Source organism: Eptesicus fuscus, chromosome 14 (genome assembly GCF_027574615.1).
Source record: "Eptesicus fuscus isolate TK198812 chromosome 14, DD_ASM_mEF_20220401, whole genome shotgun sequence".
Taxonomy (NCBI): Eukaryota; Metazoa; Chordata; class Mammalia; order Chiroptera; family Vespertilionidae; genus Eptesicus; species Eptesicus fuscus.
This window is the reverse complement of record NC_072486.1, coordinates 58,034,785-58,051,790: the sequence shown is the minus strand read 5'-3', so window position 1 is coordinate 58,051,790 and position 17,006 is coordinate 58,034,785. Positions and strand designations below refer to the sequence as shown.

At 44.7% G+C, this 17,006-nt stretch overlaps 1 protein-coding gene across 2 annotated transcripts in view; it reads left to right on the top strand.

Annotated features, from left to right (window-relative positions):
- The first annotated feature begins 1,674 nt into the window (after positions 1 to 1,674).
- Positions 1,675 to 17,006, top strand: part of CALD1 (caldesmon 1) — a 213,557-nt gene continuing 198,225 nt past the window's right edge. For both annotated transcript variants that reach the window (XM_028159073.2, XM_028159068.2), the window contains exon 1: positions 1,675 to 1,881. The gene's annotated coding sequence lies outside the window, so the exon portion shown is untranslated. The remainder of the gene's footprint in view (positions 1,882 to 17,006) is intronic.

The window sequence follows — 17,006 nt, the reverse complement described above, 5'->3', positions numbered from 1 at the left end:
TATTTCCAAATCAGTCATTTGGGTTCAGAAGACATTTTCCCGCAGGAACAATGTTACAAAGGATGGTGCTGCACAAATGCCTCGTTGAGCCACAGAGTACTGGAAACGTGGCCTTGACGGCACCCTTCCCACCAGCCATTATTTATCCTGCTTCTCTGGGAAAGTGCATTCTGAGTTCTAACTTGGGATGCCTGTAGCTCACCTCTCCCTCCGCCTGGCAGCCTTCACTGTAGCTTTTTTTAGGCCATACTGCAGTAGCAGTTGGGGAGAGGGGACAGGGTAGCCTTCCCAAGAGTTATGGACCATACTGCCGGGAGGCACTCATCACAAGATGAGTCTCAGATGGATACAGATGCCTCTGGGTAACTTATTCACGCTGGAGGGCACAGAGGTCAAGACACTTTTTCCTAAGTAGAGATCATTTCCAAGTCGGATCTTCAGAAATAGGGAAAGCCCTACACAGTAAAACCTCAGATTTTTTAAGACCAAGCTTCTGGACTTGCAAGTAGCCAAGGAAAATAGGTTAACTCTTCTTTGTCAGTGATGAAATAGTTTCCAAACACATGGCAGTAAAAAGGCATAAACCTAGCACCTGGCCCCAGACCTGACAAATAGGAAGTGCTCATAATTTTTCATTGTTGTTAAATCAAGTACTGAATGAGTGAATTCTATATTTAAAAGTGCCAGACCGCGCAGACTGAACGCACAGGTGTGCCAGCTAACTTGATTCTAATTCGGCAGCTCCTAATTCTGACCCTCCCATCGCACACGTTCTTACCAATGAAGAGTTGGTCAGAGTACTTTCAAGAAGTCACTAGAACATTAGTGTCACCTCTGTGGACATATGCATTTGTCTACACGAGCCCCAAAGTAGGTGCTGGGTGTTTCCATGCCCTCTCTTTGTGCATCGTTTCTTGCAATGACTCCCCATTGACAAATCTGAGGAAACAAAGGGGCAAGGGAGAGGGCGGGGATGTGGAAAACCAGTAAGGATAGCCAAGCCCGTAGGACCCTACCTCGCTGAGTGCCTGGTGCTACACTTATTCTGGCAACCATTGCCTGCTCTAAAAGACCCCAGCTTTTTTTGGTCAGTTGTTTTTATAACAAGTGTAGACACATTTTAGGGGGCTGTGCCTCTCTCAGGTTAGAATTTAGTCTATACACCAGTCCTGGGTCCCAGTCATTTCAGCCTTTAAAATGGCATAATGATTTTATTTCATTTCGTATTTACAACCACTTTTACGAGAAATACACTATTAAGGCTCCCTCAATTAAAAACCCTTCCCCCCCCCCCCCATCCCCACCCCCAATAAACTTATGGACTGTGAACTTTTAGTTTCATAGACTGTGCTTTCTTTTTTTAAAGTTCCATTGGTGTTCCACAAGACAGCCTCTTGCTCCAAGATTAACATTTCTTATGATTGTTCCTGACAATGGATTCACTTCCAGAGGCCCTGCTAAGGATAACCAAAAAAGGGCATGGAGCAGGCTGGTTTTGGCAGCCGGCACGCAGTTTCTGAGCCTTTTAGGTCTTGGTTTTTCTGATGAGTGATTTCCTGAGCATGCCTAGGGAATGACAGGCATCTCCACGGGCAGGCTACATCCACCTCGGCCGAGGTGTCGTCACTGGCTGCCTATTAGAAAAACCTACAGGACAATGCATACCACCGACTGCCGACTGTAAACACAGGGGATGTGTGTTCCCTCAGCGCGGACTTCTGGGCGGGGCCGGGGAAGGGCGGTCTGCCGTTTTATTGAATAGAGCCGTGCGGATTGCGCTGCCTGCCTGCCCGCCTGCCCGCTCGCTGTGCTCCCGCGGAAAGAAGTCCGTCCTGCCTCTCTCTCCCGCTCAGTCTCCGGGAAGAAGTTCCAGCCTATGAGGTAAGGCACAGAGCACTTTCTTCTCAGCTCTTCCCGGGAGCCTGGGGACTTGCTCCCTCCGGGGTCCATTCAGCTTTCCCGGCCAAGGTAGCCGGGGACGCGAGGCTGTAAAAGCCAATGAGCCATGCAAACTCTCAGAGCCAGACCGTGCCTCGCTGCCCTGCAGATGTTCCCGGAAGACGAGCAGGATGAGATTTCAAGATCTGTTCTTCGAGTTGGGACGAGAGGGGGGGGGAATCCATAGAGGCGTCTATGCAGGGACCACCGGTAACTTTGAGAAGAGCCTTTTGTTCAGGAGTGCGATGGGGGTTGTACCTGATCGCCCCGTGACACGGGCGTGCTGTGCTCTCTGCTCTCACCCCAGCGGTCTCTCCTGCATCTTCTGTTCGCAGAGGTTTAAGGAGGATTTGCTTTCAACAACAACTTTTTAGGTGGATGAGAAGCCAAACAGTGAGGCTTTGTAACCAAAGGCATTTGCATTTTATTCTGCGACCCCCTACTTGAGACTAGACTTCTAGAGCCCTTTGCACTCGCTTGCGTTTTTCTCGATTCCTTTATTCTAATGCTAACCGTGTCGAGTGTGACTCGACATCCGAGTGCAAAAGGCTAGAGCTGCCAAGAGATAAGGTCAGAGGTAGAAAGAGCACTGGCATGGAGCGCTGGTTGGGGGGTTAATGTAACTGATCTGATATCTGCTAAGACAGAAGATGCCTACCACGATCTGTTTCCTATAAAACCTAATAATGCGAGCATGCAGGCACTGGTGGGTGTGTTTTGAAGAACTCGCTCTCAACATCCCACCAAACTATTTCTTGAGAAATCTCCCTTTCTGTTGGAAAGTGTGCCCGCGTGTGACCGGATTATTTGAAAAGCTGTCGGTTGCAAGTGGGTTCTAGAAAGGGAGGACACAGTCTTTCAAGAGAGTCAGACATATTTGGGCATCTTCAACAGTAGTACAAGGCAGCTGGGTGGTAGTAGCCTGAAGCTCCTTTTAGAAAGAGAGCTGATTGTAAGGGGTGGAGGGGATTTTAGTGCTGTGGCAATACATGGTAAAAAACAAAACAAAACTGGATGAGAACAAAGTGCTTGGTATTCTTCTGTTACCAGGGCTATGCAGATGGACTTGTAAACTGAAGTAGTAAAGTCTTTCTACTGGGGTTGGCAAAACCAGACACCCAGCACTGGAGCTTAAGTGAAGACCAGTGGCAAAAAGGGTGAATCTGATCATTTTTAAAGTAAATCTTGGATATTCAAGGTTCCCTACTCCAAACGACTGGCCCAATTTGAATTTATTCCATGGAGTGAGGTGGTTTTGGTGTTGAGAATCAAGAAATCATCTCTTCTCTTTGCATTTAGAAGTTGGGGGATAATTTTCTTGAGAATGCCTCTCTCTCCTCCCAGAAGTGATATATGATAACAGAATTCCCTGTGAGTTTCTTTTCCTGGAACGGGTCTGAGTAAGTGTGAGAGAAAGGCTGCAGGCGAGAGCTATAGTTTGATTATCATCCTTCCCTCGAAGAGATCAAGTTCCAAACTATTTCCACCGTGTTTTTCATGTCAATCAAAGTATGGAGAGCAATTTCTTTTTCAACTGTTCTCTAAACCATGTAGGGAATGCAGCTTGGAAAGGAATCTATAATCTTGGTATCTGAGGATAGATTCCATTTCGAGACCAACATCTCCAAGTCCCCGACAGTTCAGAATTTCCTACCACCACTCTCTCCTCTCCTCATGTGCTCCCCACCTCCCAAAAAACATTATTTAAAAAATAATAATGCTTCAAGTGTTCTACTGTATATAGTGATGGAGCAAAGGGATTTGATATTTTACTGTATGTTGAACTTTAGGCAGCTCTTTGCACTACTTTCCTCCTGTTAAATAATAGCTAGAACACATCTCCCCAAACAGGAAGGTAAACAGAACCCAGTGGAACCACAGTGCAAGGATTTTCATTTTATTAAAATCATTTAATAAAGAGAAATACATTGGCGCACACACCAGGAATATACAATGGGTTAAACCATTGGTAACACACTGGGTTGTTTCCATTGTTCAAAGCCAATAGAAATGTGCAACTGAAATAATTCAGATAAAAGGATTGCTTTAAACAGATACAATTCTTTCATTAAAGAGGAGAACCAGGTTTGAATTGCAGCTTAAAGGATTTAAATGAGATACACACAAGCATTCTCCCACAGTGAGGTGATTAATAATTCTAGTTGGTTCCTATGACTGGCCTGGGGATCTTCTACTCTGGGGCAATAGGTTGGTCCTTTGTCCAGCCATGGAAAGTTCCAGAATCCAGCCTGTGTATTCTCTGTTAAGTAAAAGGCATCTCAGTAAGTCTTTTCTTAAAAATACACGTAGTTGTCTCCATTTGTCATTTTCACGATAGCATATTCACTAGTCAGTTGTTCTTTAGCAAGACAAAAAAACTGACTTATAGATGGGCATGAAAGGGGATTAGCTTGGTCCCCATCTGCCTGCAATCGATCACATGTCTCAGAAATGTGGTGGGGTGAGGCCAGGGTGGGGGGACAGGGGAAAACGCTGACAAAGTGGTATGCAAATAACATGGTAGGACTAAGGAGGAGGTTAGAAAGATGCTGCCAAAGAATTTTCAGACTTTAAAACAGAGTTTTCTGGGTAAATTCTCTCGGAGCCTGAAAATAGAATCATTAGCTCCTTACTGAAAGTCCCTCATTTGTCAGGCTAATCCAAGTTTGCTATTGGAGAGAAGCCCACAGGTTCTGAGTAATTGGGTAATTTAAAGAGATGCTTGTAGTTCAGGCGGCACTGCCGAGCACTGCTGTGAGAGCTTTGTCTCCACACCGGTTCTCCTCTTTGAGGGGGAAGCCATCTACTCTTCCACCTCATCTGTCTTAGGGGCATTTTTATGCTTCTCCTACCTCCCACGGTGGTTAAGGTGTCCAAATGAGATGAGACCCCATCTTCTGTACAGGCTATTTCCTCCAAGCTGTCTGCAATTTGAGTCTTCTGGACATAATGCTCCTCTTGGCTGGTCTCATCCCCACTTCTCACCTAGCATCCCTAATTATCTGCTCCTTCCTCATATTTGAGGATCCTTGCATGGTACTTTATGGGTCCTAGCTCTTTCTAGAACTAGGAACTGCTGGTCCACCCCAATGTTGTCTTAATTTTGGCTTTGATAATCAAAGACAAAAAGACACAAGTATCAGGAGGTAGAACAAGATGGGTCATCCGTGGTGCAAGGCCATAGCCAGGAATCAGGAAATCTGAAGATTCGGTTGAGTTGAAGACCGATGACAAGGTGCTGACAACAGAAAGGCCTTAGTAAATGAGGCAGCTTCTCTGCCTCCAGCCAAAAGCATGGAACTAATCCCAGCATGTCAAGCCCGGGCCTTGCAGGGAGGGTGAGATAATCAGGAGCACCTGGCTGTGGTTCCTGTTGCTATTGAGACCAGACTGCTCCGTGGATCTGGCCTCTCACCTCTGTTTGCTTCAGTCGTTAGTATCCCCAGCTGGCTCTCCTGTAACTGACTACTGGTGGCATCCTTAACTTCCCAACCCCCAGCCCTCCATCTCCACCACCTTCCCTAGCTCCTCCATCCTCAGGTCACAAGGGGGCTTTCCTGAGCCAACACTGACAATTTGCAATGGCCCAGCTCTAGGATGAGGCTCAGAGAATAGCACAGGGGCAAGCCCAGATGGGTTCGAGATAGGGAAAAACCTCTGCACTCTTTAAGGCAGAAGGAGAAAAGTTAGAACAGCCCGAGTTGATGTTAGAGCAATTTTTGTGGAAAAAAGCCATTCTGCTTCTCACCCCCAAACTCACAATTGGCAGAAGGAGGGTGCGTGTTGAAAGAGGAGGGCATGGCCATGAAGGCCATGCCAGGTGTTCTTTCCAGTTGTTGTTGTTGTTGTTGTTGTTGTTGTTGTTATGGATATCTTTGGGAATCTGTAAAATCCCTAAATCCCGAAGGTCCTTTGTGAACCCACTCTTTGTAACTGACCAGGGAGAAACCCTTGAGCTGGGGAAGGTTCAGATGGGAGTGGTAGAAAGTCTTTAATTCCATTGGAGACAAGGGTGGATGGATCAGAACATGAGTGGAGGTGTTCTTTCTTGTTTCCCTGGTTCTTTGGAAGGAAGGAAGGATGGCAGAGATGCACAGATGTATAGAAGGAGATGACCTCGAATGGCCCCCATTTCAAAGAAAAGGAGATCATCTCTAAACAAGGAGTTTTCTGGGGAGATTTTGGGGAATGGCTGCTGGTGAGTGTTGCTGAGAGAATACCGAGAGCTTAATAACAGGATTGCTAAGCAGCAATGAAGGGATAGTTGAAGGAGAATAATTTTTTTCAACATTGGAAGTGAATTGGGTGTTCTTAGTAAATAATCATTTTAGTGCATGGCTTTTCTTTTAAATGCATATATATCTGTGATGGATAACATGAAGATAAATTTCTTTTTAATCATTTCCTGAGGCTTTTGGCCTTGTTCTATGAAAATGTGGATGAAAACACTTGACTTTAAGGAAATCATCTGACTTGGAGAGAGACAGATTAAGTGGGAATATGTAACTAGTTCCTTTTACACCCACATGTAACATTCCCAAACTGTGCAACTAGGCAGATTTCATCTATGTGCTAAAGATGGGCAGGCCTAGGGCCGAGTGCTCAAGGGGTCCCAGGTCCAGGAGCATTAAGGACATTAGTTCCATCGGAGCCAAGGAAGGGTCTAAGCCAGATGGATATAAAATACAACAATGGACTAGACTGAGTGAAAGAGAAACAGCAAAAATCAGACGCCAGACAGAGGTTCAGAAACCAAGAGTTTGCTGAGCAAGGCAGCCTATGGACAGGTAGAGCGACATGTGTGAGAGCACTTGGCACGGTGCTCAGAACAAATAGACCCTTGTGTTGAATAGCTTCAGTAGCTCAAGTAAAGGGACAGGAGTACAAGATACATGTGGACTAATAAAGGGATGGAATCACAAGGAAATCCATGAACAGAAGCCAAGCTAGGAGCAGGGTCCGAAGAGAGTGGAGTTGGAATCAAGGTGGGTCGAGGATCACAGCAGATGTCTATGAGCTCTCATTAATGTGTCTCAGCTGTAGCACATGTGGCCGATTCTCTCTGCTGTTCTACAGACTGGAAAATTCCTTCTGTGCTTCCTGGTCAAATTCTGAAAGAAGAGATCTGATTGGTTCAGCTAATAACTATTGTCTTTGGCAAAATTTTTAGGGGACATCAGAGTTTACTGGCATGCCTATGGAGAAATTACCAGTGGGTCTGGCAGCAGTAGTCACCCCTGGCGGGGGTTGGGGGGGAGGAAGCCTAGTGGGCAAATCTAGTTAGAAGAGAAAGTTAGGCATGGAAGGCAAATTAGCTAAAATGTCCAACAGCTGTCAATGAATATCGTTTGAATTTTTTTTATTTTTTTATTTTTGTGACTGAATTCCTAGCGAGGCAATCACCCAGTGTCCGGGTCACAGAGTATAGTACTTAATGACCACTTTGGCATGGCCTGATAAACCAGCCTTGAGGGAGGTTAGCCTGGGAGCTTACACTACTGATCATTGAAAAGATAAGAATTATGGATAATCATGTTAGAGAGAGTCTAAAGAAAAACACTCGGGTGATTTTGTTGGCAAGAAGCTTCATATGAGTCAAAGATGTGCTAATGCTCCCCCCAAACTAAGGCAATCTTTAAAATTCAATAAATAATGGTTTCATAATGTTAATAAATAAAACCTACTACATTTCAATGTAAATCACAATACTTAGTAAGATTACTGCATCAAAGGTAGCGTACTCTTTACCAGTGAAAATTTCAGTTCTCGGCAATGTTCCCAATGTCATCCTTCATTCACTGAACACCTGTCCCTTTGTCTGTTGAGAAGAATGAAAAAAAGAACGAACCCTGTTCTGAGCTCATTCTTCGGAGACGCACTGACAAAGGTGAAGCCAGGGCTTGACCGCCCAAGGCCAGAGCGGACAGAGAAGGGATCTGGAGCTGTTTATCCCAAAGGAAAGAAAATGTAGGGGCCACATGGATGTCTTCAAAAATTGGGAGAACTTTTATATAAAAAGGAGAGAAGGCATTTGTGTTTCTCAAAACAGTAGGACTGAATCCACATAGATTCATAGATGTGTTTTAGAAAAAAAGGATGGACGGGGCCTTAGGCGTCATTTAGCCCAGAGAGTACAAATAATTTTTCATCTGTTTGCCACCTCCAGACAATTGGCAGTGACCATCTGGAACACTGTGTTGAGAAGGCTTCTGAGGCTGAGTCTAAGCTTACCAGGGTTGGAAAGTGCTATCTCTGATAGTGATGTCTTGTGGACGAAAAGGGCCATTGCTACTCAAGTGCCAGGCTTTTTGTTATTGATGTGGTCCATAGATAGGTATCTAACCTCTGCCCCTCGGCTCCCTCAGAGACCACAAAGCCATTGCAAGAGAGAGGTAAACGAACCCATATACATGCAGCAAATATTTTTGACAAACTAAGTAAGTAGCATATCTTACATAATGTTGTGCTACTATTTTTCTAAGGTTATAGATGCATTGTGATAATGAAATGTTCATTTATTTTACATAGTTATTGAGTTCATAGTAGCTTTTGGGATTGTGTTTTCTCAACCAGTGGGCCTAAAACAAATAATTACATTGTGTGTGGGAAGGTTGTGCAAGACATTTGGGATCTTAACAAGAAATTCTTTTTTAAAAAATGAACCAGTGATTTATTTTTCATCTTTCTAGCCACAGCAAGTAAAATTATACAAGTATTTGTAGGTTTCTTTGATAAAATATCAGTAAGATTCTAAAGGCAGGAAACATCTTTTTCTTTTTTCTTTTTTTCATTAATATGCACCCACCTCCTGGCACATCACAGAAGCCCAATAAATATCTATTAAATGAAAGAACAAAGCAAGTGACTTGACCAAGGTCACCCAGTTAATTTGTGGCAAAGGTGGTTCAGAACACACGATTCCTAAGTCCCAGGCAGTTAACCTTTTCAGCACACCAACCAGTTTATTTCTTCTGCTGGCAAGAGGGGGTTCCATTTTAACATTTCATGGATTGCGATTATACGATGCAGCCCCCATTTGCCTATCATCCAGTAGATTTTAACCAGTATCTTAATCAGAATCAAGTGTAGGGCTTTTTGAAAACATGCATCCCTGAGACCCACTCCCTGAAGACTCTGATTCAGTAGGTCTGGGGGTCCAGCATCTGTAGGTGTAAAAACTCCCCCGCGATGCTGCTAAAACACCCTGACTCAGAAACCGCAGATGAGTAAACAAATAAATATGCAATCATAAGCATACATTATGAATGCAATTAAACAACAGAGGTATTCTCATTGGCTCTCCTGTGGAGAGGCTAATTTTACCTCTGAACCTCTCTGATTAATTTATCGTAGATATATGGAGTAACTTACTCCTCAGAAGCCTAGTTGTTTAGTTTTGAATCATTTCTTTCTAAAAGTCACAGCTGTGTCATCCAAATCATCAGTTTTGTGAAGTCTCCCCAGAAGGGCCAGATCACATATGTGAACATCCCCCGGCTTCCCATACTCCTTTGGTTTGGGCACGAAGCTATCAACCCTGTGAGGTCAAGCTCTCTGATGAGATTTCCAGTGTCTGCTTTTGTAAAGCACTGGAAATGTGGCAAGAATAAAATTTCTCATGGTATTTCCACTTCCTGTTCCAGGCACCATTACTAAGTGAAATTTAGGCTTCGGGGGAAGGGTGAATGAGGACAAATTTTCTCTTTAAGTAGCTCTGTCCTTAAGATGTTACTTTAGAAATGTAACTTACCAAGAAAAACAGAAGATTATTTTCCCCTCTGTTTTCCCCTTTGTGGTAAGGAGTGTACAAGTCCTGGGTGGGAACAAGGGGAGAAATTCCTCCCACCTTCACCCCACATCTCCTCTGGCGTAGCTGCTTCCTTGGCGGCCCCATAGAGACAAGTGGAAAGGGGCGGACAGCAAGTCCATCTCTAGGGCCTTCCTTTATTCAGCGATCAGGAGTTACATCCTCTGTGTTGCGCAGCAGAACCTACCATATTCAGAGCGCCGAGTGCATAAATCATAGTCCCTCAGGATTGTGCAGCTACAAGCCTCTCTGCATGAGCGACCTGGGACAATGAAAATGTCAGATCGCTACTATATTTGTACCGGTGCTATTCGGTTTACAAAGCTGTGCTTCCACTGTGTACAGGAAAGCAGGCTTGCTGGAGAAGAGCAGCTAAAAAGGAATGAGATCAGGGTCCACGTCTGCATAATGACACCATACTGACTCCGTCTCCTTCCCCTCTGACACCGGCCCCGTCCACGCATCCTAAATAGTGGTGCGTGGAGCCAGCTCAGAGCAGCTCCCAAAAGCCAGTTGTTACATTTTCAAGTTTTTGAGAACCAGTTGTTGAACCGTCATTTAAACAAAATAAATTATATAAGCTTAAAATTAAATCAAATATTAAAAACCAAGGTAAGCCCTAGCCGGATTGGCTCAGTGGATAGAGCGTCAGCCTGCGGACTGAAGGGTCCCAGGTTCGATTCTGGTCAAGGGCATATGCCCGGGTTGCGGGCTCAATCCCCAGTAGGGGGCGTGCAGGAGGCAGCCAATCAATGATTCTCTCTCATCATTGATGTTTCTATCTCTCTTTCCCTCTCCCTTCTTTTCTGAAATCAATAAAAATATATATATATATTTTTAAAAAACCCAAGGTAATAAATCCCTCAAACTCATCCCTTCCTAATTATTTTACTATGTTTTACTACTACCTATGCTCTCTGGAGATTAGTTATGTTTACGGTGTCTGTATGATGGAAATACTATAGGATGCTGTGCAAATGAACTTCTCTTCCCAATTCTTTGTTCATTGATGGTACCTTGGGAGCTTGATATCAACCATTTATACTACGGAAATTTGCAAATGCCACAAATCAGACTCCTCTCTCCCCACCCCCCCCCCCCGCCCCCCGCCCCAGACACCCCAGAGCTAGTTGTCAAATATTTACTAGCAGACCACTACGGCTTCAAGTTGGTAAAATTAGCTTCTACACAGGAGAGCTAATCAGAATACCTCTATTGCTTAATTGCATTCATAATGAATGTTTATGATCAAATACTTATTTGTTTACTCATCTGTTATTTCTTAAGCTTCTAGAACATAAGCATCATGAAATCAGGAACCTTGTGGGGGTTTTTCTGGCCTGTGACTTGAGTCTAAAAAAGTGCCTTGCCCCACGCTTAGTAGGTGCTTATTATGAGAGTTAAATGAGTAGAGGAGTAAGTGTTCTTGATTTCTTCTTGATAAGAAAGCTGAAGCCGATATTCATGTTTGAACTCATTGATTCCTCTCTAATTATATCATTACTGAGTGCTTGGAACCGTACCTGGCCCATGCTAAGTAGCATATACATATTTATTAGATAAAAATCAAATAGATATTCTTCATAACAACCCAATTTACATATGAAGAAACTGAATTGCAATTAGGTTAAATGACACATCTAAGGCCACGCAGCTCCTAAGTGGCAGAGCCAAGATTCAAACCTGGCTCCATTGTCCCTGTGCTCAACCGCCACGCTGTGCTGACAATTGCTTACGACTCCAATTGATGGAAACTCCTGTTCTGTGTGTGGCTCTGGAGGGGTGACCCATACGAGAACAGACTGGAATCCGGAAGTCTTGATTTGAAAAATTTACCATTTTCTAGCCTGTCTCTTCACCTACAGAAAGGGTATTATTATTCCTTCCTTTTGTGGATGTTATAAGGATCAGAAGTAATATCACTAAACTGTGCACATAAGTCGCTATCATCCGTGACTTCCTATGGAGGCTCTCTGTAGACTCGAGGCTCCCTTTCGTCCCTATGGCCTTGGCCACACACTCTCCCAAGTTGTCTCGTCCATGGTCATAACAGAGATGGGATTAAAGGAGCCAACTTGGACAATAGATACCAGCTTTAGGAAACCCCCTTTCCCGTCAGCGTAAGCATTTTCTAACTAAACAGTCTACTCTGCAGAAGCAGGCAACCTCCCTCATCCCTTCAACCACAGAGTTTTCTCCCCTACCCTTATCACTGGATCTGTGCTGCCTTAACCACTCTAAATAACCTTTGTCTAGTATGGCAAAGGGGTTTTATTACACCTGAGGCTGGATTGTTAGGTCAGTTTTTAGTGTTTCAACCTGGAATGAGAGAGGGAGAGAGGAGAAGATTGAGACTTTATCTGGAGAAAAAGGACTGACCTTGGGAGGAAGAGGGAGTAGAAATGGAATCGTTATCCTGAACCCTTGTAGGTGGTGGAGAGGATTAGCTAGCTCATTCAGCTGCCTTGAGGCACACAGCTGTGTGACGGGCACTGTTGAGTTGAAGATAACTACCTCAGGGCAGTAAAGTAAATAACTTGCCCAAGTCACACACTGGCAAATGGCAGAGCTGGATTCCACCCGGCTCTCTGACTTCAACCCTTCCCATGTCCCTACAGCTGTCTGTTCTGTGTCTTTCCCGAGGAAGGCGATGGAAACCAGAGCAGGAGCTTTCCATAACCAATCATTATAACTTGTCAGAGAGCCACGCTGCAGCTCAAATGGACAAGCACACTGTCATTCGCTGCCATATAAGGAAGCGGGCTAAACACCATTTCTCCCACTATTGACTCCAGGGCTTACTCAAGGCAGTTAGACAGGACAAGAAAGAATCTTGGCCTATAGAAGTTTTTTTAAAAGAAGAAGAGAAAGAAAGCTGTAGAAATACTTCTGTGGGTTTTTCCCTGGTAGCAGAGATCCTTTAACAAGCAGGTTTTACAACTTTTCCCCAACTCAAGGAGAGATGTTCTGGAATTAGGTACTGAAGGATTAGACTCTTTGTCCAGCTACATCAAGCTGGTTTAGTGTTTGATTGTGTCAAACCTAGCTATTCAGAAGGCCAGGTCAGAGCTGATTCTGTGAGGAGCGGGTGGGAAGTCCAGGACTAGACCTCTCTGGGCAATGAGAGTCCCCTCGCCTGGCCAGCCAGTCTCAAACACAGTATTTCTCAATCAGGCTTCATATTTAAGTTTTACCTTTGCCTTAATAATCAGGCACAATGAGGGCTTCAGAACATGGCCGTGTACCCAACTTCATGGAGGAGGGAGAAACTGAGGCATGAGCAGTTGAAATGATTTACTCAGGATCAGCCAGTACAATCTTTTCATAGAGGTGCCTGATTTTTTGGGTAATTCTACGAAGAAATGCTTAGTCTTCCCAGGAAAAGAAACAAATCTATAAAAATTCCGGTCCACGTCTCTTATCCTCCCATCTTAGCCCAGACTGCATCTGGGGTGTTCGTGTTCCCGGGGCTGCTGGAACAAAAGACCACAAAGTGGATGGCTTAAACAAGGCAAGCATATTGTCTTACAGTTCTGGGAGCTCGAAGTCCAATATCAGGGTGTCAGTAGGGTTGGTTTCTTCTAAGTGATCAGAGGGAAGGCTGCCCTGACTCTCTTCTTGGCTTATAGATGGCTGTCTTCCTGTTCAGGTAGCATTCTCCCTGTATGTGTGTCTGTGTCCGAATTTCCTCCTCTTATAAATTCACCAGTCGCATTAGATTAGTGCCCACCCTAATGACCTCATTTTTAACTCACTTACCTCTATAAAGGCCCTATCTCCAAATATGATCACATTCTGAGGTACAGGGGTTAGGACTTCAGCATAAGAATTTTGAGGGATACACAATTCAACGCCTACGATGCCCCAATTCAAAATGATAGTAGAAACCCATATGGCATATGTTCTGAAGCCCTAAGTACCAAAGACCCTATTGCTGGTGGCATTCCCTCTTCCCTCTAGGTCTGGGGAATGCTTAGCTAAAAATCGCTTCGCCTTTTGCACTTGCCCTTGACATTTAGTCTCTGCTTTTCGCAACACAAAATCCTGGTCCAGCAAAAAGTCAAAAGAGGTCTCTGACATGACACACTTGCAGGGCAGCTTCACGTACTGCGGCCTATCTGCCAAAGCCTGAGAAACCGCGGGGGCAGACAGTCTGGTATGTGGCCAGCAGAGGTGGGGGAGGGGGCCTTAGGGGGGAGGGGGGCGCTCAGCCCAGGCTGCCTGCAAGTCTGAGAGGCCCAGCACTAGGAGGAGGTGAGCAACTGTGGAGCAGCCGGCTGGCCCAGGAGGCAACAACAGATGAGGCTGCCTGTGCCTGCACAGCGTGGAAGGCAAGGTTGGCGGTTTCCAGTCACTTTTATACTTGGTGATCATAACCACTGATCCCCAAATGCAGGGGGAAATGCTAGAAGCCTGCACATATTTGTGCTGTGAATCATTTGCCTCTTGTCTTTGTTTCCTTCTAGCTCTTCTCCATCCATCCTTACATTGTTATACACTTTTCCTGTCAATGGCCCTTCTATCGTTATCCGTGTTTGGCATGGTTGGTTACAAACAGCCCAGGCATTATACCTTGTCTCCTTTCCCCCTTTTTTCTTCCACCACCGTCTCCCTTTTTCCCCTTCCTGAAAGCTCTTCTTGGTGTCTGTTTCCTAGCCTTAGTCATGATATGGCCCCTTCTTGCTGTCCTAGGCCAGAGGTGGTCTATGGAGAGGGTGACTATATCATCATTATCCATATTAAGGCCCTTGAGAGGGAAAAGGGGAGCTAGTGAGAATTTCCCTAAAATAACAGTTCTAAAGGGGGCCCGTCTCCGGCAACCTGGGACAGATGCGGTCTCTGCCTCCATCCATCTCACTTCACCTAGCAACCCTCCCTCTGCTGCTGTACCTTAGACAACAACAACAAATTTTAGGTCCTGATTCTTTTTTGTTATCCCACCCCAAGAACCTTTATATATTTCTGTCAATGTGCGTTTCTATTTTCCCTTATCCCCTCCTCACTTCTCTCCTACTTTATTCTGGGTCTTGTCTCACCACTTGAATTCCTCTTCCCCTTCCCTTCCTGCATCTCCAGGAGGCCACAGCTGTCTGCCATACTACACACAGGACAGATTCCCTGCGCTTCTGAGACAGCTGCACACACATGCACACACACGCACACGCACACCCACGCACACACTACCACCATCAAATGTTACAACATGCTTTGGGTCTCAGATGAGCCCTTATTGGGTGACCCACCACTTCAGCACCTCTTCCAGAGACTAGAACAATCCCTGCGCCTGTAAGCAGCCATGCCTAAAACTACCATACAGACATGTTCCGGGCATGTGTCTGGGATCTTACAGGCCATGTGTCTGACATGTGTGCATGTTGAAAACCTAATGCTTGAAAAAGAAAAAGAAAATGATAGTTAAGCTAACTGAGCATTGCCTTCAATATGATTTCAGCAATCTGGGTTATTTTATTCTTTTCAGTAATATATACCAAAGGCCTAGCCATGGCTGCTATAGGTTTAGCATAAGTAGAAATAAACTTTGAGGCCAAGAGAAAGAATAAACATTGACCTAAGTCCCTTTCAAATGTAGTTCTTTTATGATTCGATCATCTGCAACTTTGGGTTCATTCTGAAGAATCACTTCCATTATCCATCGGGGCCACGTGAGGGAGGCTGCAGCTCCTTCTCTCAGCAAGGCGAGCATGTTCCTCCTGCAGTTCACTGCAAACCAGTCCCTAGATGTCTGAAATACTTGACAGGGTAGCCTGTGTCAGCTGGAAAAAGCTGTTCTCATCCTTTTTATTTAGTTGTTTACTTACTGTAATAATTTGTTTTCTCTCCTTTTTTGCAAGTACCCTAACAATTAATGAATGGAAGAAAAACAGTGAAGGAAGATACTTTATGAAAGGAAGTAGGGTTCTGTTGAAGTTCTGTCCGTCCCTCCCTCCCTCCGTCCCTCCCTCCCTCCTTCCCTCCCTTCCTTCCTTCTACCCCTTCTATCCCTCCTCCCCCTCTCCCTCCCACTTTTCCTCCTCTTTCTATTTTTGGTTTCTTCTCTCTTGAGATTTATGCAGTTGGAAATGTTCTGTTGCTGTGGGGCTTTTATGCTTTGACCATGATGGCTTTATGTCTCTCTTGCTTAGATATATCTTTTTTTTTTTAAGATTGCTGATGAAAAAAAAGGAAAAATCAAAATACTTCAACCACTCTGCAGGGAAGGAATATAGTTTTGGCAATTGTGGAATGGGAATATCTACCAAGGAATGCTCTCTTGGCCCCAAACTGGGTGGAGTGATTAAGGCGGCCAGCCGGGAACTGCTGACCCACCTGTGTTTGAGTAAATAGGAAATGAGGAGTGTAGGGGAATCTTTTTTTTAAAATATATTTTATTGATTTTTTTACAGAGAGGAAGGGAGAGAGAGAGAGAGTTAGAAACATCGATGAGCTGCCTCCTGCACAGCCCCTACTGGGGATGTGCCTGCAACCAAGGTACATGCCCTTGACCGGAATCGAACCTGGGACCCTTGAGTCCGCAGGCCAACGCTCTATCCACTGAGCCAAACCGGTTAGGGCTGTAGGAGAATCTTTTAAAACGTTTGCGCCTTTCCCTATTTCTGCTCTTAGATATGTTGAGAAAACAAAACAATTACTCTTTCCATTGGGAATACTTTCTAGCTTGCTAATTCTTTTTCCTGAGAGTGTTTGCAGTAAAGTTTAAAGTTCTTGATATCTTGGCTTTTCTATTTTGCAAGGTCCTCAGAGTTCAGGAGGTGGCCTAGCAGAAAAGTGGCCCAGCTCCTCCCCCATGTCCACAACTGATAACCTGTCCCTCCCCTAGAACACCCACGGGAGGACTGATGAGATCTTGAATATAAAGAAGACACTTTTGATGACGTTATGTCTTTAAGACACTATTTTCCTTTCTTTTTCTTTTGAAACATGAAGACTTTTGCTGGTTGGTTTTTGGGGGAACATGTAAGTCATGTATTCATGAAGGAAACTCTAGTTTCAAAGTTTAGAATTTGAGATTTTCAAAAATGATCCCGGGCATGAGGGCTTCAGTGGACCTCTTCTGGGGCTGCCCCAACCCCCGCTTCAGACTTTCTATTCCTTTTTCTTTTTTTGCTTCTGGGGCAGTTGTAGTTCTTCCCCATCCTCGCCTTTAAAAACAGTATTGGCAATCATCTTGCTTGGAGACAATCTGAAACTTCAAAGTGCTGAAAAAGGATGCCTAAGGCAGATGAACAGCCACTGTTAGCCT